Genomic DNA, 22,348 nt, shown 5'->3' with positions numbered 1-22,348 from the left:
ACATATTACAGTGCGGAGGGCGGGGGCTCTTCCTGAGATGCTTCGTCTGATTAACAATAAACGTGGAGAACAAGACATGCTCAATAAAGAAACGTATAAGGGAGACCACTGATGTACAACAGTACAGGGAGACACTGACAACCAATGTCGCAAGGAGTCATTATGGTAAAGCCAGCTAGATGTCCCCCATATTAATGATCCAACAGAGGCCTAGTATTAGAGTTTTGCATGGGTCCGTTTTTTGGAACCGCCCACATCAATTCCGAGCTCCATCTGATGCCCGACATCTGGACAGATTTTTCTCCACATCCTGACCTACCTGCATATAATTGTTCCGAGAGCAGATCCATGACTTGTTTTTATGACTCCAGAGTAGTTGGCTATCATTCCCCTCCCTGCATGCATTAATGAGTTTGTCTATTCAACATTTGAGATGCGGCACATTGACAACTCAAATTGCTTTGAAAAAAGGGCCTTCTAATTAGCCTAACCCCACTCCACCAATAAATCTCCAGATCTCAACCCCATAGAAAATATTTTGGAGGGAGTTGAAAGTCCGTGTTGCCCAGCAACAGCCCCAAAACATCACTGCTCTAGAGGAGATCTGCATGGAGGAATGGGCCAAAATACCAGCAACAGTGTGTGAAAACCTTGTGAAGACTTACAGAAAACGTTTGACCTCTGTCATTGCCAAAAAGGGTATATAACAAAGTATTGAGATAAACTTTTGTGATTGACCAAATACTTATTTTCCACCATAATTGGCAAATAAATTCATAAAAAATCCTACAATGTGATTTTCTGGATTTTTTTTGTCATTTTGTCTGTCATAGTTGAAGTGTACTTAAAAAAATTACAGGCCTCTCTTATCTTTTTAAGTGGGAGAATTTGCACAATTGGTGGCTAACTAAATACTTTTTTGCCCCACTGTATATAGTACCAGTCTAAAGGTTTGGACACACGTACTCATTCAAGTGTTTTTCTTTATTTTGACAATTTTCTACATTGTAGAATAATAGTGAAGACATCAAAACTATGAAATAACACATATAAAATCATGTAGTAACCAAAAAAGAAGCCACCCTTTGCCTCGATGACAGCTTTGCACACTCTTCGTTTTCTCTCATCCAGCTTCACTTGCTTTTCCATCAGTCTTGAATGAGTTCCCACATATGCGATGACAGCTTTGCACACTCTTTGTTTTCTCTCATCCAGCTTCACTTGCTTTTCCAACAGTCTTGAATGAGTTCCCACATATGCTGAGCACTTGTTGGCTGCTTTTCCTTCACTCTGCGGTCCAACTCATCCCAAACCATCTCAATTGGGTTGAGGTCGGGTGATTGTGGAGACCAGGTCATCTGATGCAGCACTCCATCACTCTCCTTACACAGCCTGGAGGGGTGTTGAGTCGTTATCCTGTTGAAAAACAAATGATAGTGGAACTAAGCGCAAACAAGATGGGACAGCGTATTGCAGCAGAATGCTGTGGTAGCCATGCTGGTTAAGTGAACCTTGAATTCTAAATAAATCACTGACAGTGTCACCAGCAAAGCACCCTCACACCATCACACCTCCATGCTTCACGGTGGGAAGCACATATGCAGAGATCATCCGTTCACCTACTCTGCATCTCACAAAGACACTGCGGTTAGAACCAAAAATATCAAATTTGGACTCAACAGACTAAAGGACAGATTTCCACCTGTCTAATGTCCATAGCTCATGTCTCTTGGCCCAAGCAAATATCTTCATCTTATTGGTGTTCTTTAGTAGTGGTTTCTTTGCAGAAATTCGACCATGAAGGCCTGATTCACGCAGTCTCCTCTGAACAGTTGATGTTGAGACGTGTCTGTTACTTTAACTTTGTGAAGCATTTATTTGGTCTGTAATTTCTGAGGCTGGTAACTCTAGTGAACTTATCCACTCTGCAGCAGAGGTAACTCTGGGTCTTCCTTTCCTGTGGCAGTGCTCATGAGAGACAGTTTTATCATAGCACTTGATGGTTTTTGCGACTCTTTTACCAAATAGGGCTGTGTTCTGTATACCACCCCTATCTTGTCACAACACAACTGATTGGCTCAAACGCATTAAGAAGGAAAGAAATGTAAGAAATTTACTTTGAACCTTTTCACACGTACCAACAAATGGGTGTGATCATTCTACAGTGGTCCCTGGTGCGTACGCTAAAACCGGTTTGTTTCAGAAATGTATTTAGAACATCCAGTTTCGATTGAGGCAACAGTCAGCATTTGAGCTAGCCACACTGTTTTTTTTACTGAAACATTTTACACAAACACAGTTCTTACAAAGTTATGTCCTGAATGTGGCAAGTTTATTTTTGGATGCGGCAAGTTTATTTTTGGTTGCAATGTTCAGACTTTCACAGAAGTAGCAACAGTACACACAATCATCCAAACTGGAAAATGTAAGATACATCAGTCCTTGTGCAGAGGAAATATTGACGTAACACACGCGGTCATCTTTAGATAACTCTCAGCTGACAGAAACCACAATATGAATTAGCTAATAGCAATTACTATTTAATAATTAATCACATCACGGGTGAGCTCAACATTGATCGAAATAATTGAGTAAAACACTTCCTAGAAATCTAAAGTAAATCCGATGATGGGTAGTTTGTGTACGCCGCCATGTTTGTTTTCGCATCAACCAAAGATAATAAGATGAGAAAAGATGATAATTCACTTCCCTTCACTCACTTCTGAAAGTTTACCCGAAAGATGGGTGAACCATTCCTTCACTTCATCATAACATCTTTGGTCTGACAGACGTTTACTTGACACCCAGAATGCATTGTATAATGTCAACAAACATACATACATACATACATACAGTTGAAGTAGGAAGTTTACATACACTTAGGTTGGAGTCATTAAAACTAGTTTTTCAACCACTCCAATAATTTCTTGTTAGCAAACTATAGTTTTGGCAAGTCGGTTACGACATCAACTTTGTGCATGACACAAGTAATTTTTACAACAATTGTTTACAGACAGATTATTTCACTTATAATTCACTGTATCACAATTCCAGACGGTCAGAAGTTTACATACACCAAGTTGACTGGTGTATGTCCTATATCCTGCCTGTTTGGCCTTGTCCGGGGGTATCGTTGGACGGGGTCACAGTCTCCCGACCCCTCCCTTCTCAACCTCCAGTATTTATGCTGCAGTAGTTAATATGTCGGGGGGTTAGGGTCAGTCTGTTATATCTGAAGTATTTCTCCTGTCTTATCCGGTGTCCTGTGTGAATTTAAGTATGCTCTCTCTAAATCTTTCTTTCTTTTTCTCTCTCGGAGGACCTGAGCCCTAGGACCATGCCTCAGGACTACCTGGCCTGATGACTCCTTGCTGTCCCCAGTTCACCTGGCCGTGCTGCTGCTCCAGTTTCAACTGTTCTGCCTGCGGCTATGGAACCCTGACCTGTTCACCGGACGTGCTACCTGTCCCAGACCTGCTGTTTTCAACTCTCTAGAGACAGCAGGAGTGGTAGAGATACTCTGAATGATCAGCTATGAAAAGCCAACTGACATTTACTCCTGAGGCGCTGACCTGTTGCACCCTCGACATCCACTGTGATTATTATTATTTGACCCTGCTGGTCATCTATGAACATTTGAACATCTTGGCCATGTTCTGTTATAATCTCCACCCGGCACAGCCAGAAGAGGACCCTCGCGGCCTGGTTCCTCTCTAGGTTTCTTCCTAGTTTCTGGCCTTTCTAGGGAATTTTTCCTAGCCACTGTGCTGCATTGCTTTCTGTTTGGGGTTTTAGGCTGGGTTTCTGTACAGCAATTTGAGATATCAGCTGATGTAAGAAGGGCTTTATAAAAAAAATGATTTGATTTGATGACTGTGCCTTTTAACAGCTTGGAAAATTGCAGAAAATTATGTCATGGCTTTAGAAGCTTCTAATTGGCTAATTGACATCATCTGAGTCAACTGGAGGTATACATGTGGATCTATTTCAAGGCCTACCTTCAAACTCAGTGCTTCATTGCTTAACATCATGGGGAAATACAAAGAAATCAGCCAAGACCTCAGAAAAATAATCCACAAGTCTGGATCATCCTTGGGAGCAATTTCCAAACGCCTGAAGGTACCACTTTCATCTGTACAAACAATAGTATGCAAGTATAAACACCATGGGACCACGCAGCCGTCCTACCGCTCAGGAAGGAGACGCCTTCTGTCTCCTAGAGATTAACCTACTTTTGTGCGAAAAGAGCTAATAAATCCCAGAACAACAGCAAAGGATCCTGTGAAGATGCTGGAGGAAACAGGTACAAAAGTATCTTTATCCACAGTAAAACGAGTCCTATATCGACATGAAGCACGGGGGTGGCAGCATCATGTTGTGGGGGTGTTTAGCTGCAGGAGGGACTAGTGCACTTCACAAAATAGATGGCATCATGAGGAGGGAAAATTATGTGGATATATTGAAGCAACATCTCAAAACATCAGTCAGGCAGTTAAAGCTTGGTTACAAATAGGTCTTTCAAATGGATATTGACCCCAAGCATACTGCCAAAGTTCTGGTAAAATGGCTTAAGGACAACAAAGTCAAAGCCACTAGTGAGAGGTTCAATGCTTTAATATTTCATCATTTTAACTCTCCAAATTCATATTCATTATATAAATAGGTCTGTTTAATTTTGACTGGCTTTCTCATATCATTTCAAAAACAAGTTATTCGGTATAGGCACAGCCATAAGTAAATAGATAAATTGGGATGAATAATAAAACAGGGATAAATAATTAAATCAGGGTGATTTTCCTACAAATAGACAGGTATTTACCTTTCCATGGTAGCAAGATCTTATCTATTTTTTCAAACTTTCTATAAAAATGTATTGTAGTGAGATGATTTATTTATTTTGAGACATGAATACCGAGTATGTCCACTTCACCGTAAGACCATTTTATTGGTAAACTACACATATGTAAATGTTATATTTGGCACACGTAATAGGCTTCTTGAACCTCCCTTATAATCCAGAGAGGTTCAAGAAATCATCTAGATCCTCTATGAGGCTGTGCAGGGATCCAGATTGCGGATTTAAAAGAAAACTTGAGTCATCGGCGTACAATGAGGCCTTCGCTTTTACGCTATGGATGTTTTTATTTTTAGGGGCTTTTCCTCTTTTTATTACAATTTAATGTACTGTGGCGCTATGGATGTCTAGCCCAATTCCATGATATTATTGTTGGATCTTTATTATTATATTTATTATTGTTGGATCCGTGCTTCTACACCTGCATTGCTTGCTGTTTGGGGTTTTAGGCTGGGTTTCTGTACAGCACTTTGAGATATCAGCTGATGTACGAAGGGCTATATAAATAAATTTGATTTGATTTGATCTGATTTTAATAGCTAACATTTTGATGGCCATAATGAATAGATATGCCAAAAGCGGACAACCTTGTTTAAGTCCTCGACAGTTTAATACCTTCTGAGAAGTAGAGATGATTTATAATTTTACACCTGGGTTACTATAATTATTAAGTTTAACCCATTGAATAAGAGATTTTCCAAAAATATAATAAATTCTAGTTGTACTTTATCAAAGGCCTTTTCAAAATCAGTTTCCCAGATTTTTTGTAGTGTTCTATTGTTCCCATTACTTGTCTTATATTATCTCCAATGTATCGTCCATGTAAAAAACCTGTCTGATTAGGATGAATAAATTCCAACAATACCTTTTTAATTCAATGCGTTACGCATTTTTTTTTAAATCTTCTCCTATACACTGAAGTGTAAGGGGCCTCCAGTTTTTTAGGTGGACTGGATCTTTATATTTTCCACCTGCGTCCTGTTTCAGTAATTGTGAAATCAGACCTCGCTGAGTATCTGATAATCTACCATTTTGTTAGGAGTGGTTAAAACATGCTAATAACAGACCTCCGAGTACATTGAAAAAAGGTTTGCGCCCTGGAGTATTTCCGGACTTAAAGGCTTTCATTTCATCAAGAAGTTCCTCCTCTGTAATTTGGCCTTCACATGAGTCTTTTTGTAAGGCTGTTCATTTTACACTATTGTTAGAAGAAACAAAACATACAATTAACTTCAGTTACTGGAGATGGAGGACACTGGAAATTAAAACAAATGATTAAACTATTCTGTAAACTATTTTTAGTAGCATTTCTGTGTTGAAGATTAAACATTTATTTGGTGCAGATTTCCCCATATTCCATCTTGTTGACTTTATTTGTATAATATATTACACTTGAGAACCTTTATTTTTATTTCTCCGGTTGCATTAGCCATTTTCATAACCTAGGCTAGCCAGGGAATGTAAACTTGTCAACATATTGTCACGTGGGGGGATAATACATATGTTTCAGCACCACACAAATAATGGACAGTTCCCTGATCTACTGCATGGGTGGCTGGTACCGTATGTCTGCCTCTCACAGAATGGATTTCACCACACAACAAGCTCCTGGGTTTGTAAAACAAACCCCCAAAAATCATGATTTAAAACGTTTCCGAACCGCAATATAATTGTTCTGAACCGCGAGCCGAACCTTGGGTTTAAAGAACGTTTTCATTCCACCCGCCAGCTGATTTCTTTGTGGATCAACTGTGGGGAACTTCGGGTGTCCGACCCAATAAAGGACTAACTAGTAGTAGTACTATCACAGAAGACTGTGATAGTAAGTACAAGGAAGAGAGGAAGGGAGGGTGTTACTCCATTAAAAGCCCTGAGGAAAGAGACGGTATTGGAAGATAAATGGCCTTTTTCATTGACCTTTTTGTAATTTAACAGACGCTAGTTAGTATCCAGCAGACACTCGTCACCTCGTCAGCTCGGGGATTCGAACCAGCGACCTTTCGGTTACTGGCCGAATGGTCTTAACCACCAGGCTACTACTCTCTCATTCTTTCCCTCTCTCCCTTATCGAGTTGTTCCCGGCTAGCCCGTGTGAGTACTGGGAGAGAGAGTGGGAGACCAAATTTCATTTCACACACCGTCTCCAGCCATTGCCAGAGAGCGCCAAGGGGCAGAATAAATGGATTCTGGACATTAAAAAATGACTTAAATAAAATAAAATAAAAAGGAGAGAGTGAGACCAGGAGAAAGTGCTGGAAAGCAAAGGGGGAGGTAGAGAGAAATGAGAGCAGTGCTTTGGGGCTGGGGGGTTACATAGGCTGTCTAGATCTACTGTATGGTTCTAATATACAGGCCAGGAGCGTCAACATCTGTAGAGTTCACAGGGTTAAACACACACGATAAGATCAGAAGGGAGATAGCCGCTACTACTAACAGAGAGACACCCAAACATGGAGGGTTACCGGAGTTCAACGATCCATTACCTCACCCTACACCCCTTTCCAAGAGGAGATAAGAGTTTTCAGGGTGTGTGTGTGTGTCCAGAGCACACCTACGTGTCGTTACTCAACACCGGAGGGATCGTGACGTCACCACGGACAAGATGACAATTTTTTCCCACAAGTACATAAGAGTAGCCAGCCAAATAGAAAAAGTAGCCAGCCAGGCATACCCTGTGCCGGTGGGGTCTTGCCTGGGTTCTACATTTTTTGCAGAAGGAGCTCTATTTTGGTGGTCTCTGGTACATTCTAATGCCTTGATTGCATCTGAAAAACACAGCAAAATTATTGAATACTTTATCGAGTTACACAATATCACAAGAAATGGTTGTTTAATAAAGACATGACATTCAAAAATGTATTACTGAACATATATGAATTCAATGTACTGTTAGTTGTTTTGAATATTGTGTAGGTCTAGACCTAGGTCTATGATCAGGCCTATACAGCACACACACAGACATGGCCGCTCTCGTTGCCTCTTCAGAAAGTTGCTTGAATTACAAATCCCTGATGCATTCTGTTCATGGCTCATGATAAACTTGGCCAAATTAATTCATTTTCAAATAATTTAGTTGATTCCCTACTAAGTCAATACATGTCAATACATATTGTTGAATTCTGTATTAATCACTTCAGCGTCACTGTCTGGCAAGCCCCGACATCCTAGGAAAGGAAACCTAAAAATCCTTTGGTTACTTGTTCCATTGCGATCCCTTGGACATCTAACCACGCTGCATGATTTATGAATGGCAAAGGGATATACGAGATCGACTTCATTCAGTCAGTTCGACGCCTTTTATAAACTAGTCAACACTCGCTGTTCAGTTGTCAATCAACGCACAGTAAATAGCCTCGACTCTGCGTGGCTGACTATGTGAAACACGCAAAAGAAAATAAATGAATGTGCCAGAAAAGTCATGGATTTCTACCACTTACATTACATGGAACGTGCAAATTCACGAGCATTATGCTCTCTCTCCCTCCTCAGTATAAAGAAAGTTGACTACAAATATATTGACGAGATGCTCATGTCTCCCACCTAAGAATGGAAGTCATTGTCCCAAAGCCAGGAAGGCAGGCGACAAGCTTAGGTCCAAAAAAAGCTAATAGAAACACATTGGGCTCATTTTGGACAGATTTTGGCGAGAGTGAAACAGCTCGCTTCGCCTCTTCCTCTCTGCTGCGTTTCCCTGTCATCGCTTGTGTTGTGACTGTCAGGAGCCTATCCTGTCAATAGATCACCAGAAGATACACATCGTTCATTATAGCGGGAGAGGGCTTGACGGACTAGCGAATTTGAACTTTTAAAATGAATTGTAGCCTAGTTAATATGAAGTGGAAAATGAGTCTGTAACTGGCTGATTAGGCGCTAATGGAAAACAATGGATGACCCCTGGCTCCTTGGGCCTTTGGGCAGGGGGTTAGAGGAGGGTGACAGGGGGACGGAGGGGACACCAAGAGTCGCATTACAACAGCCCTACTCTTCTCGACTTTTACAGCAGTGTTTCCCACATGGTGGTGGGTTGTGGCCAGTCCCTCTTGGGCAATAAGTCTGGGTTGAGGCTAGAAACATGTTCTTTGTAGGTGGGTCATAAGAAAATCTCAACGTTGGAATGTCTTAATGGCTTTAGGCGTGACACAACACGTTTGAGAAGCACTTCTCCAAACTAACACCAGTATACAGTAGGCCTTCAAAGGAATGGAGTAAGGGACGGTGGAGGGGAAGAGGGGATGGGAGCGAGAGGAGAGTGAAGTATCTGGATTCATCATGACTGAAGAATCCAGAGACCTCTTTGGAACGTGTTTAAGTATGCTTTAAAAACCACTAATTCTTTCTAATTAGCCAAGCCCTTCTCCACCCATCACGGCCCATTGAGAGTCACTGAGCAGGCCTCTGCAGGTCATTAAGAGGAGAAAACAATCACACCCTGGGTTTAACACACACACACACACACACATGCACCATGGCCCACACACCTGTGTCCCATTCAGGAGGAATATCCATCCACTTGACACTCCAGAGGGGGGAAAGTAGGTTGTTTTTGTTGGAGGACCAGACCAGATTCCCTGTCAGTCAGTCCCAACACCCAAATAACCCCTGAACACTGTCCAACTGTTACGGGCACCCTGGGGCCTTGACCCTTCCCTTATGTCCCGGGTCAATTTGACACATAAAAGAGTTGAACATCACTAAAAAACTATTTTCCTATTTTTCCACCATGTCCCTTCAATTACTTTCCTAAGTATGGGTCTCAAACTTGTAAAACACGTGTGCGTGTGTGCACACGCATTTCGCTACACTACAGTTACATCTGCTAAATATTAGATTTTGATTTGAAGAGTATACAGACCACTTTCACATTATGGTTTCGTTACAGCCTTATTTTAAAAATGATTAAAATAAAAAAACTCCAAAACATGTTTTGAACATTTTTGCAAACAAAAAATAAATAACAGAAACACCTTATTTACATAGAGACCCTTTGCTATGAAACTCAAAATTGAGCTCAGGTGCATCCTGTTTCCATTGATAATCCTTGAGATGTTTCTACAACTTGATTGGAGTCCACCTGTGATAAATTCCACTTGTCTATATAAGGTCCAACAGTTGATAGTGCATGTCAGAGCAAAAACCTTACCATGAGATCAAAGGAATTGTCTGTAGAGCTCAGAGACAGGATTGTGTTGAGGCACAGATCTGGGGAAGGGTCCCAAAACATTTCTGAAGCATTGAAGGTCCCAAGAACACAGTGGCCTTCATCATTCTTAAATGGAACAAGATTGGAACCACCAAAACTCTTTCTAGTGCTGGCCGCCCAGTCAAACTAAGCAATCGGGGGAGAAGGGCTGTCGTCAGGGAGGTGATCAAGAACCCAATGGTCACTCTGACAGAGCTCTAGAGTCCCGATGGGAGAACCTTCCAGAAGGACAACCATCTCTGCAGCACTCCACCAATTAGGCCTTTATGGTAGAGTGGCAAGACGGAAGCCACTCCTCAGTAAAAGGCAAGGACTCAGACCATGAGAAACAAGATTCTCTGATCTGATGCAACCAAGATTGAACTCTTTGGCCTGAATGCCAAGCGTCACGTCTGGAGGAAACCTGGCACCATCCCTACGGTTGTGGCAGGATGTTCAGGGATTGGGAGACTAGTCAGGATCGAGGGAAAGATGAAGAGAGCAAAGTACAGAGAGATCCTTGATGAAAACCTGCTCCAGAGCGCTCGTGACCTCAGACTGGGGCTAAGGTTCACCTTCCAACAGGACAATGACCCTACGCACACAGCCAAGACAACGCCAGAGTGGCTTCGGGACCAGTCTCTGAATGTCCTTGAGTGGCCCAGCCAGAGCTCGGACTTGAACCCGATCTAACATGTCTGGAGACCTGAAAATAGCTGTGCAGCAACACTCACCATCCAACCTCCCCTTCTTCTGCAGAATAGAATGGGAGAAACTCACCAAATACAGGTGTGCCAAGCTTGTAGACTCAAGGCTGTAATCGCTGCCAAAAGTTCATCAACAAAGTACTGAGTAAGGAGTCTGAATACTTATGTGAATGTGAAGTTTTTAAATCTTTTTAATACATTTTTTTAAAATTCTAAAAACCTCTTTTTCTTTTGTAATTATGGGGTATTGTCTGTAGATTGATGAGGGGGAAAACTATTTAATCTATAACAAAATCTGAAAAACACTATAAGTATATTTTCCCTGGGATGTTCAGAAGAGAGGTTGACACAGGTGTGAAAATTCATTCATTTTACATTTACATATTAGTCATTTAGCAGATGCTCTTATCCAGAGCGACTTACATGAGCAATTGAGGTTAAGTGCCTTGCTCAAGGACACATCAACAGATTTTTCAACTACTTGTCTCAAGGCTTCGAACCAGGTTACTGGCCCAACAGTCTTAACAGCTAGGCTCCCTGCCCCCATCTCCTGTACTTTCATGATCATGCAATAGTTCTATAACCACAGAACATTCCTCTCCCATCTTGATAAAAAAAAAAATCGCCCCCGCCTGTCCAGTGCTCATTTTTAGGCTCAGAAATGAACTTCCTCCTTTAGCTGCTGGTCTGTCTGTACCGCGCTCTGCGTACAGAATCACATTAGTGGAAACCAAGACTGTTCTCAGGGTAGGCCTGGTGGTAGCTAGATGTGTTTCAGTCGCGTAATGGACAATTTTTGCTAAGCCTAACCTAATTCTCCCAACCTGCCACGTTAATTATCATAATCTGCTGCGTAAATTCTCCTAACCTGTTATGAAAAGGTACTTCAGTTAATCAAAACCGGCAGACCTGTCCTGAGAGCAGTGTGAGTATCCACTAAATGCGATAGTGCGCTCTCTGTGTGAGTAGCCATAGTAACTGCCTCGATTGGCAGGCTCAGCGCTAATGAGACATTTGCCTGCACAGTGCACACACAGCTGATAACAACCGCATTACGAGATTTTGGCAATGAAGGCAGCCCTTCTATTTACCCAGTGTCGGATGAACTCATGACATGTGCAACTGTGTATGTCTCCGCACGAATCTAAGGTAAAGTAGTGACTGGTTACAACTGGAGGGAGGCGAGCGAGTGAGCCTAAGGAAGGGAGAAATTACCATTTATTTTAGATTTTTATTAGGTAAACTATACTGAACAAACATATAAACGCAACATGTAAAGTGTTGGTCACATGTTTCATGAGCTGAAATAAAAGATCCCGGGGCGGAAGGGTAGCCTAGTGGTTAGAGCGTTGGACTAGTAACCGAAAGGTTGCAACCTGAGCTGACAAGATACAAATCTGTCGTTCTGCCCCTGAACTAGGCAGTTAATCTCGGCCGTCATTGAAAATAAGATTTTTTTTCTTAACTGATTTGCCTAGTTAAATAAAGGTAAAATAAATCCCATAAATGTTCCATATGCACAAGATGCTTATTTCTATCAAATGTTGTGCACAAATGTATTTACATCCCTGTTAGTGAGTATTTCTCCTTTGCCAAGATAATCCATCAATCTGACAGGCGTGGCATATCAAGAAGCTGATTAAACAGCATGTACACATGTACACCTTGTGCTGGGGAAAATAAAAGGCCACTCTAAAATGTGCAATTAGCGTGCTGACTGCAGGAATGTCCAAAAGAGCTGTTGTCAGATAAATAAATTTTTATTTCTCTACCATAAGCCCTTTCTAACGTTGTTTCAGAGAATTTGGCAGTATGGCCAACTGGCCTCACAACTGTAGACTACACCAGCCCAGGACCTCCACATCCGGCTTCTTCACCTGTGGGATTGTCTGAGACCAGCCACCCAGACAACTGATGTCTATAATATGTCTATAATAAAGCCCTTTTGTGGGGAAACACTCATTCTGATTGGCTTGGCCTGGCTCCCCAGTCAGTGGCCCACCCAACATGGTTGCACCCCTGCCCAGTCATGTGAAATCCATTGATTAGGGCCTAATTTATTTATTTAAATTGACCGATTTCCTTATATAAACTATAACTCAGTAAAATTGTTGAAATTGTTGCATGTTGCTTTTATATTTTGTTTTTAAAAAATGATGCTCCACACATTACATATTACTACCCCCACCACCAAAACTCCTTTGTTTCTGTAAACTGTCGAGCCTGTCCTGTCCCGAACATGACTCTAGAACTTGATTCCCATTCCTGCCGGATCGCAGGATTCCTGCCGGAATGTTCCCATGTCAAACTCTAGTTCAGAGGCCAAGGGACAGTGATATGAACTTTGGCAAAAAAAATCCCCAAAATTCCCAATCAAATATTTGGCTCTAAATTTTGAACAGTTGGGTCTATCAACTCTGTGGAAAAAAGCACATGAAAGAGCACATTTTGGAAGGTTAAAATCATATATTTATGATCTGATGTACTTGGGTCTGTATGGGCCAAATTTACCCAGAATCTAAATGGTGTAGGCCGAATTGAACACAGCTGCGACCCAAAAACCCATTGAGTCTAGTCAGCCGTATTGCGCCCAGGGCTCTAAAATGCGACCAATTTGGTTGCATATGCCACAAAGCATTTTGCCTTGCGACCAGATAAAAAATAAAAATATCTCCCAGATAATAATTGTTGCAATGATAAGGTTTTGCGCTGTACAATTGTTTCCGAGTGCCCTAGATTTAAAAAAAAAGTGATTAGATAGAGTCATAACTGCAGCATTACTACAGCGAAAACAGATGGCTTTTAGTCCGACCAGGTCAAAAGACCTGACCCATATTACTGGTGCAACATTTCAGCTTCCTATAGCGGGTCTGCATTTTCCATTCATAAACCATGTTGTAGGCTGTTCCAAAACTACTTGCCCGTTGTTAACCATTTGTTTACACTTTGTTCAGTCGTGTTACCTCATTGTCTAGCTAGCTAACAACCTGATAACGTCACCAGTATATCCAAACATTTGTGGGCACAGAAAGAAAGGGAAAAGGGATCAATGATCATAGCAAGAGATCAATGATCATAGCAATGAATGAATGAATGACAGATCTCTTGTATGTTGTCGTCACAAGACATTGTTAAAGAGACAGAATATTTGATGTAATGCTTCTCAATAGGAAAATAATGCTTTTACACTATGTAGAAACCTCATATTCCGAAAATGACTAATTTCAATGACAGGTATCAACCTTTTAGCTTTTATAATAAACTATGTCTTTACTGTGTTACATATTGGTTTCTAGGGCACAACATTTCATTCATATAGGACCAATATAGGCTGTAAATCAATCAATTTAAAAAAAATCATATGTTTTGGTGCTCCTAAATTTCACGTGGTTCCAGTGCTACCAATGAAAAATGTGAATTGAGAGCCCTGGTTGCACCTGATGTTGTTTCAAACAAGATATCCCGATCTAATCAAGACCCCGTGAATAAACACCCCCCCCCCCTGAACCCACAAACACAACCCTTGTGATATCGTTTGCAGCCCGTGGGATCTGTGGCGTGTAGAGGTGCCACAGCTGTGTTTGGGTACTCACCCCTGGGCATGCCAACACCTGTCCCACAGACCCATCCCGTGTCACTCAGGATGGGCAGACACAAATGGACAGCAGGCGAACAGATGCTGCACTGGCGCGGATCAGTGGAGTGGCAGAGTCCATGCTGGCAGAGGAGATGAGGGTCAAAGACATTTCATTCACTCCAATTCTGCTATTTGCTGAGGGAAATTGGCTCTGGTAAATCTTCCAGCGGCCGATACACAACTCTTGACTTGGAAATGGAATGGAAATGACCCTAGCCAACCCAACACACACACACTCTATCTATCTGTGCACAGTATCTGTTTAGATGTGTGCCGTTAGCATACACACATAGCCCTGTGTTGTTGACAGTGGGGCCACATGCCTCTGCAGATGGAGCCGCTTGGACACCAGATGCCCTGCTAATGGCTGGGGTCTGAAAAGGTGGTCTGCTGCTCTGCTCTCATACAGGGAGGGGGAAGAAGAGGAGCTTTTGGGGAGCAACAGATGCTGCAGATGGTTTAGTGTTGTGGTTAGGTTGTAACTTGGTTATCATGTTGCTCTGGCTGGCTAACACACTGGCTGACAGGCTCCCATTGACCCTGTGTGGCCAGTCATTCCTCCGTCACCTGGCCTTGTTGTAAACACAGAACAGAGTCACAGCTAAGAGAGTAGCACGTTTCAAGTTTTATTGTCACATGCACAGGATACGGCAGGTGTAAAACAGTACAGTCAGATGCTTAACTGGCAAGCTCTTTCCCAACAATGCACAATAAAGGTAGTTATAAAGATAACAAATAAATGTGAAATCCCAGAGACAAAAAAAGAAAAGAAACGAGAATGCAGTTATATACCGATCTTATACAGTATGCAGGTCAGTGCAGTGACAATAACGTTATTACAATGTGCAGGGGTACTGGAGTGATTGAAGAAGGAATGTACATGGAAACAGGGATTAAAGTGGCTGGTAGTGGAGCTGGGACGATAAATTATCAACACCGACCACACTGATCACTTATTGCAGGCATTTTGCTGATATCGTTCATCACGATAAGTAGCCTGTACTAGATGTCGACTATGATTATGATTTTTCAACGCCGATACCGATTATTGGAGGACCAAAAAAAGCCGATGTCGATTAATCGGCCGATTTTTAAAATGTATTTGTAACAATGACAATTACAACAATGCTGAATAAACACTTATTTTAACTTAATATTATATATCAATAAAAATTCATTTAGCCTCAAATAAATAATGAAACATGTTCAATTTGGTTTAAATAATGCAAAAACAAAGTGTTGGAGAAGAAAGTAAAAGTAATATGTGTGCCATGTAAAAAAGCTAACGTTTAAGTTCCTTGCTCAGAACATGAGAACTAATGAAAGCTGGTGGGTCTTTTTACCATGAGACTTCAATAATCCAAGGTAAGAGGTTTTAGGTTGTAGTTAATATAGTATTTATAGGACTATTTCTCTCAATACCGTTTGTATTTCATATACCTTTGACTATTGGATGTTCTTATAGGCACTTTAGTATTGCCAGTGTAACAGTATAGCTTCCGTCCCTCTCCTCGCCCAAACCTGGGCTCGAACGAGGAACACATCGACAACAGCCACCCTCGAAGCATCGTTACCCATCGCTCCACAAAATCTGTGGCCCTTGCTGAGCAAGGGGAACAACTACTCCAAGTCTCAGAGCGAGTGACTTTTGAAACGCTATTAGAGCACACCCCGCTAACTAGCTAGCCATTTCACATCGGTTACACCAGCCTAATCTCGGGAGTTGATAGGCTTGAAGTCATAAACAGCTCAATGCTTGAAGCATTGCGAAGAGCTGCTGGTAAAATGCACGACAGTGCTGTTTGAATGAATGCTTACGAGCCTGCTGCTGCCTACCATCGTTCAGTCAGACTGCTCTATCAAATATAACATCTTAGACTTAATTATAACATAATAACACACAAAAATATGAGCCTTTGGTCATTCATTAATATGGTCGAATCTGGAAACTATTATTTCGAAAACAAAACGTTTATTATTTCAGTGAAATACTGAAATACGGAACCGTTCCGTATTTTATCTAATGGGTGGCATCCCTAAGTCTAAAAATTGCTGTTACATTGTACAACCTTCAATGTTATGTCATAATTACGTAAAACCCTGGCAAATTAGTTTGCAATACCCTAAATATATACTTCTGTGTATTGATTTTAAGAAAGGCATTGATGTTTATGGTTAGGTACAGTCGTGCAACGATTGTGCTTTTTTCGCAAATGCGCTTTTGTTAAAACATCCCCTGTTCGGCAAAGTTGGCTGTCTTTGTTAGGAAGAAATTATCTTCACACAGTTCGCAACGAGCCAGGCGGCCCAAACTGCTGCATATACCCTGAATCTGTTGCAAGAGAAGTGACACAATTTACCCAGTTAAAATAAATTAATGTTTGCAGGCAAAATTAACTAAATATGCAGGTTTAAAAATATATACTTGTGTATTGATTTTAAGAAAGGCATTGATGTTTATGCTTAGGTACATGTTGGAGCAACGACAGTACTTTTTTGCGAATGCGCACTGCATCGATTATATGCAATGCAGGACACGCTAGATAAACTAGTAATATCATCAACCATGTGTAGTTAACTAGTGATTATGATTGATTGATTGATTGTTTTTTATAAAGGTAAGTTTAATGCTAGCTAGCAACTTACCTTGGCTTCTAACTGCATTTGCGTAACAGGCAGGCTCCTCGTGGAGTGCAATGAGAGGAAGGTGGTTAGAGCATTGGACTAGTTAACAGTAAGGTTGCAAGATTGAATCCCCGAGTTGACAAGGTAAAAATCTGTCATTCTGCCCCTGAACAAGGCAGTTAACCCACCGTTCTTAGGTTGTCATTGAAAATAAGAACGTGTTCTTAACTGACCTGCCTAGTTAAATAAAGGTGTAGAAAAAAAATTGCCAAATCGGTGTCCAAAAATACAGATTTCCGATTGTTATGAAAACTTGAAATCGGCCCAAATTAATAGTCCATTCCGATTAATCGGTCGACCTCTAGCCTGTACTAGAGAAATGTGTTTTAAATTAAATAAGCTTGCTAATATGTGTGATTGTTAATGGGACAATTGATGTCTACAACCATCAAAGTAGTAAAGGGTAATAAAAAAAAGTGGTGCACATGAATGTTATAAACATTTCGTTCTATTTATTGTTATTCCATCAAATCAGGTAATTTATCGCGACATGGATTTTTGTCCATATCGCCCAGCTCTAGCTGGTAGCAGAATACTTATGGTAATAAAAATTGTTATAAACAATATAGCAGCTTCGAATGGTAATATTAATCTCTATAATCAATCAATTATTGCAGCCTTGTATGTGCCGTTTGCTAGTGTTGCACGGTATACTGAAATGTTGTTACTTTTTCAATATTAGAACATTGAAATGGTGGGTACTAAAATTTGTGTTACTTTTGGTACTTCTGTCAAATGTGTCTCACGGATTAAGCCTGTCTATCAGCACAGCCAACACCTTATTATAGCGTGCGCCGTGCCTGGTTCACTTACTGACTGCTAGCCTGCACTGGGAGTCTGGGCAGCATCATATGTGACCGACCGGCTCGATTTGGTCTTATTTAGCTACATTTGAAATGGTGTGGTTTTGAGAAAATGGCCCTTGAATGTTTTGGGACACATACTGGAGAGCTCTTCTTTGTCTACAGCCATTCAGTGTCGTTCACACCCTCTTAAGCTTTAGCCCCAACCATCTCTTTAAAGATCCCAATGTGAGGCTATGTACTAAACAACCAAAGCTTTCAAGACTAAAGGCTGGCTTATACTACGGGTGTGTTCGTAAATTTAATCTGGAATGCCAGAGTGTTTTCTGGGTGTTCGTAAACTCAGAGCGTTGTCAGATTGTCCATTTCTAAATTCAGAGCGTTTCGCTCTCCGAAAAGTAGGGTTAGCATTCTGACCTAACAGCAGTCAAGCACCCAAGCTAACTGGCTAACATTGGCTAGCTTGCGAGCTACTTCCAGACACAAATGAGAGAACACCTCAATCTGACCATTTTACTCACCCTAGCAGAACTGGTTAGACTGTTTTATGTTATCCAGAGCATTGGTGACTGCAACTGTGCTGCTGGAAACAATTTAATGACGCCCTTTTGCCAACGTTTACAGACACCGGCCATATTCAAAGGGTGTTGAGTGTTCGTAAATGTGTCAGTTATTCTGCACTCTGGCACAATCAGACGAGAGTGCTCTGAAATCAGAGTAGATAGCCAGAGCGAATTTACCAGCTACGTCTATCGACAGTTGTCGCAGTGACATCATAAACATTCTATTGACATAGTTACTTGCATAGTGGAGTATTTTGATAAGACATGTAGCTAGCTAGCTAAACAATGAACCATAATCCCAACTCATAACGTTACAACCCTGCATGAATCTGCAATTAGCTAACCAACCAGGTTCAATGTTAGCTAGCTAACATTAGACTATAACTAGCAAAGCAAATGGCTCTGAGATAAAAAATTAAAAAATATTACTACACAGATCATACATGTAACATTAGCTAGCTAGCTAACAGTACACTTTAACTTGAAATGAAAACAACTTTCTGACTAAATTTGAAACGTGTAATATCTGAAAATGTAGCTAGCTAGACTCTCTTACCCATATAAATGGATGTACACTTCTCTCTGTCACAGATGCCATGGTTGCCCTTAGTTTGAAGATGTAATCCGGAGAGAGGTGTTTTATACAAGAGCCTTCTGTGTGCTATCTTTTTGAATCCGTCTTCATATTTGCAATCAAACACCTACATTTTCTCCATCCCCTTAGCTATCATACTCTAATTCCACTGACTTCAAAACTCAGTCCTACAGAAAGTGGAAAGCAAAATGATACAGTTCTAGTACGTGATATCTTTTTTTTTAAAGCCACGTTAGGAAGGATTACCCACACATGCTGACCAGCTCATATTATAGACAGAAGCATGCTACATGGCAGACCAATCCGAACTCACCTCTCGGCATGTCCAGTCCACTCATTATCTCAGCCAATTATCGCTAGCGGGAAGGTTTCTGTATTTTTTTGTGGCTAAACCAACTAGGCACGTAATTTAACAATTTTATTCGTATTTACAGATGTCATACAATTGTGTTATTAAAGCACAAGAAAGTCCACATGTTCCAGAAGGTATTTCTGCCAAAAATTGCATTGATCAATGGCGCTCCTGTGAACTAGTGCCGTGCAACACGTCTAGTTTCCTGAAATGAGTCACATATTAGCTCCCCGCTCATGCTTGACAGAAGTTAACACACTTGAATAATTTAATTTGACCTTTATTTAACTAGGCAAGTCAGTTAAGAACAAATTCTTATTTTCAATAACGGCCTAGGAACAGTGGGTTAACTGCCTGTTCAGGGGCAGAACGACAGATTTGTACCTTGTCAGCTCGGGAGTTTGAACTTGCAACCTTCTGGTTACTAGTCCAACACTCTAACCACTAGCGTACCCTGCCGCCCCGGCAGGAATGTAGAAATGTTCGAACTGTTAATTACTGTTCACTTTACAATGGAGGAAGATACCGGTAGCTTCCAGCTTTGTAGGCTAACTTTCCTTGCTGACTGCTAAAGCTAACATCAATTCACTACCGTAGTAATTTGTTTGTAATAATATGAAAACCATAGCAAAACATTTCAATGCTGATTGCCATCAAAAACGTTATTAATTCACTTACTTGGTCTCTCTCTCACATCCCTCCAAAAGATGATCTACTGCCTCAGCGAACTGCCTGCCTTGTGAATGATGTAATTACTGGATAAAGAGACAGCACACACTTTTACAAAAGTAGGCTGCTTCATCACTGTCAGTGATCAGGCCAACCACCATTTTGTCACCAGCAAAGTTGATGATGGAGTCATGGGAAAACAGGGAGAACAGGAGGGGGCTAAGCACTAGGGTTGAATGGCAGAAACTCAGTTACCGAAATTTACCGGGATTTACCGCCTAAAACCCCTTCCTTTTCCAGGGATAAATAACTGCGAGACACCGGTAAATTATTTATATGAACAGCATGTTGTGAAATGGAACTGTTAAATTATGTGCAATGTCTAAATCTTGCTTCTCTACGGTCTCCGCATGATGAATCAACACTCAGGGTAGGGACAGACAGCCCTATCTCAGTACGGAGTGCAGTTCACAATGGATGTAGACCTATCCTCTCATCATGGTAACTTTTTCTTGTGACAGGTAGGCCGACATAGCCTATGCTACAATAATATAAAGACCGAATACGCATCTAATTTAATCATTTCCATCTGGCTTTCGGGGGTCACCTTGTTCTTTAATTGTAAAGATTATCCTTGTTTTAATTGCTGCTGTAGATTTAAAACAGCCCATCAGTCGAATATCAATGCTTTAAATCAGTGCACGTGCAAGCACTCTCACAGACTCGCTCTCTCCATGAACTCCATTCAAATTGCATCCAAAATAGATCATCCTGTCACTTTAATAATGTTTACATATTTTGCATTACTCATCTCATATGTATATTCTGTATTATGTCCTATACTACTACTGTATCTTAATCTATAACGCTCTGACACTGCTTGCTCAAATATTTATATATTCTTAATTCCATTCCTTAGATGTGTGTATTGTTGTGAAATTGTTAGATATTACTGCACTGTTGGAGCTAGAAACACAAGCATTTCGCTACACCCGCAATAGCATCTGCTAATCATGTGTATGTGACAAATAAAATAGGATTTGATTTGATTGATATATAGCCCTATATATATATATATATATATATATGTCCTAGCCTACCTCTTTCAGGTAATACATTCAATGCAGTGTTAGCCTCATATTTAGCTAAATAATGATGGGTTATGCGTAATAAGCTTCTACTTATAGCCTCTGACTCTTGCGCAATACGAAAGCACTTGTGCTCCGCTGGTCTCTCTCCTTAAAAAAAGCGCTCCTTAGCTCTTGGAGTCAACATGCAGCAAAAGCTAGAATGGAAAGGCTTGCTGGACATTATTTTTTTTGCATTTTTTATATCAATAGACTATTCGAAGAAAGATGCCAATAGAACTCACGGGTAGCTTAAAAGCCGAGCGAACACACAATGACGGTAGGCTATAGCAGTTATTTACTCAGACCTATAACCATTTAATCACTCTTCGTGAAGAGAACTGTAAGCATCTAAATCTAGGCCTTTATTATTCAAGGATGTCATTAGAATGATAAAGATAAGGACAAGAAAAAGTATTTAATTTAACTGCGAGGAAGGAATGAAGCAACAACGGAAAGAGAAAGAGGTGGCAGGGCAATAACATTAGGGGAAATATTATGATAGGTATATATGTGTCAGCCTACGAATGAAACAAATAAGCCCTATTATATTTCAAATTTAAAATAAAATTTGCTAGCCTATACTTGTAAGGGTGTGTACTGGCGGCAGAGAAGTCAGACGCAGGAGAGCAAAAACTGTGTTTTCAATGCCACAGTTTAATAATAAAACCCACCGGAAACCAGAACAATTAATAAATGGGTACAAAACCCGACGCACACCAGACATAACGTGCACAAGCACTTACAATAAACAATACCGGACAAGGACATGAGGGGAACAGAGGATTAAATACACAACATATAATTGATGGAATTGAAACCAGTTGCGTGGGAAGACAAGACAAAACAAATGGAAAATGACAGGTGGATCGGCGATGGCTAGAAGAACAAGGAGAGGGACCGATAGAGAAATAGTCCTACAATTCCTATAATAACTACAACCTAAAACTTCTTACCTGGGAATATTGAAGACTCATTTTAAAAGGAACCGCCGGCTTTCATATGTTCTCATGTTCTGCGCAAGGAACTTAAACGTTAGCTTTCTTACATGGCACATATTGCACTTTTACTTTCTTCTCCAACACTTTGTTTTTGCATTATTTAAACCAAATTGAAAATGTTTCATTATTTATTTGAGGCTAAATTGATTTTATTGATGCATTATATCAAGTTAAA

At 40.8% G+C, this 22,348-nt stretch overlaps 1 protein-coding gene across 4 annotated transcripts in view; it reads right to left on the bottom strand.

The window, feature by feature from the left end:
- LOC109864645 (bifunctional heparan sulfate N-deacetylase/N-sulfotransferase 1-like) overlaps window positions 1-22,348 on the bottom strand; it is a 90,215-nt gene that overhangs the window by 52,075 nt on the left and 15,792 nt on the right. For 2 of the 4 annotated variants that reach the window (XM_020452500.2, XM_031797741.1), the window contains exon 2: window positions 14,335-14,458. The exons of the other annotated variants lie outside the window; for them this stretch is intronic. The gene's annotated coding sequence lies outside the window, so the exon portion shown is untranslated. The remainder of the gene's footprint in view (window positions 1-14,334; window positions 14,459-22,348) is intronic. 4 annotated transcript variants of the gene reach the window in all.

This window comes from Oncorhynchus kisutch, linkage group LG19, assembly GCF_002021735.2.
Source record: "Oncorhynchus kisutch isolate 150728-3 linkage group LG19, Okis_V2, whole genome shotgun sequence".
In the NCBI taxonomy this organism is placed as follows: domain Eukaryota; kingdom Metazoa; phylum Chordata; class Actinopteri; order Salmoniformes; family Salmonidae; genus Oncorhynchus; species Oncorhynchus kisutch.
Note: the sequence above shows the minus strand (reverse complement) of the source record. Positions and strands in the feature narration are given on the sequence as shown.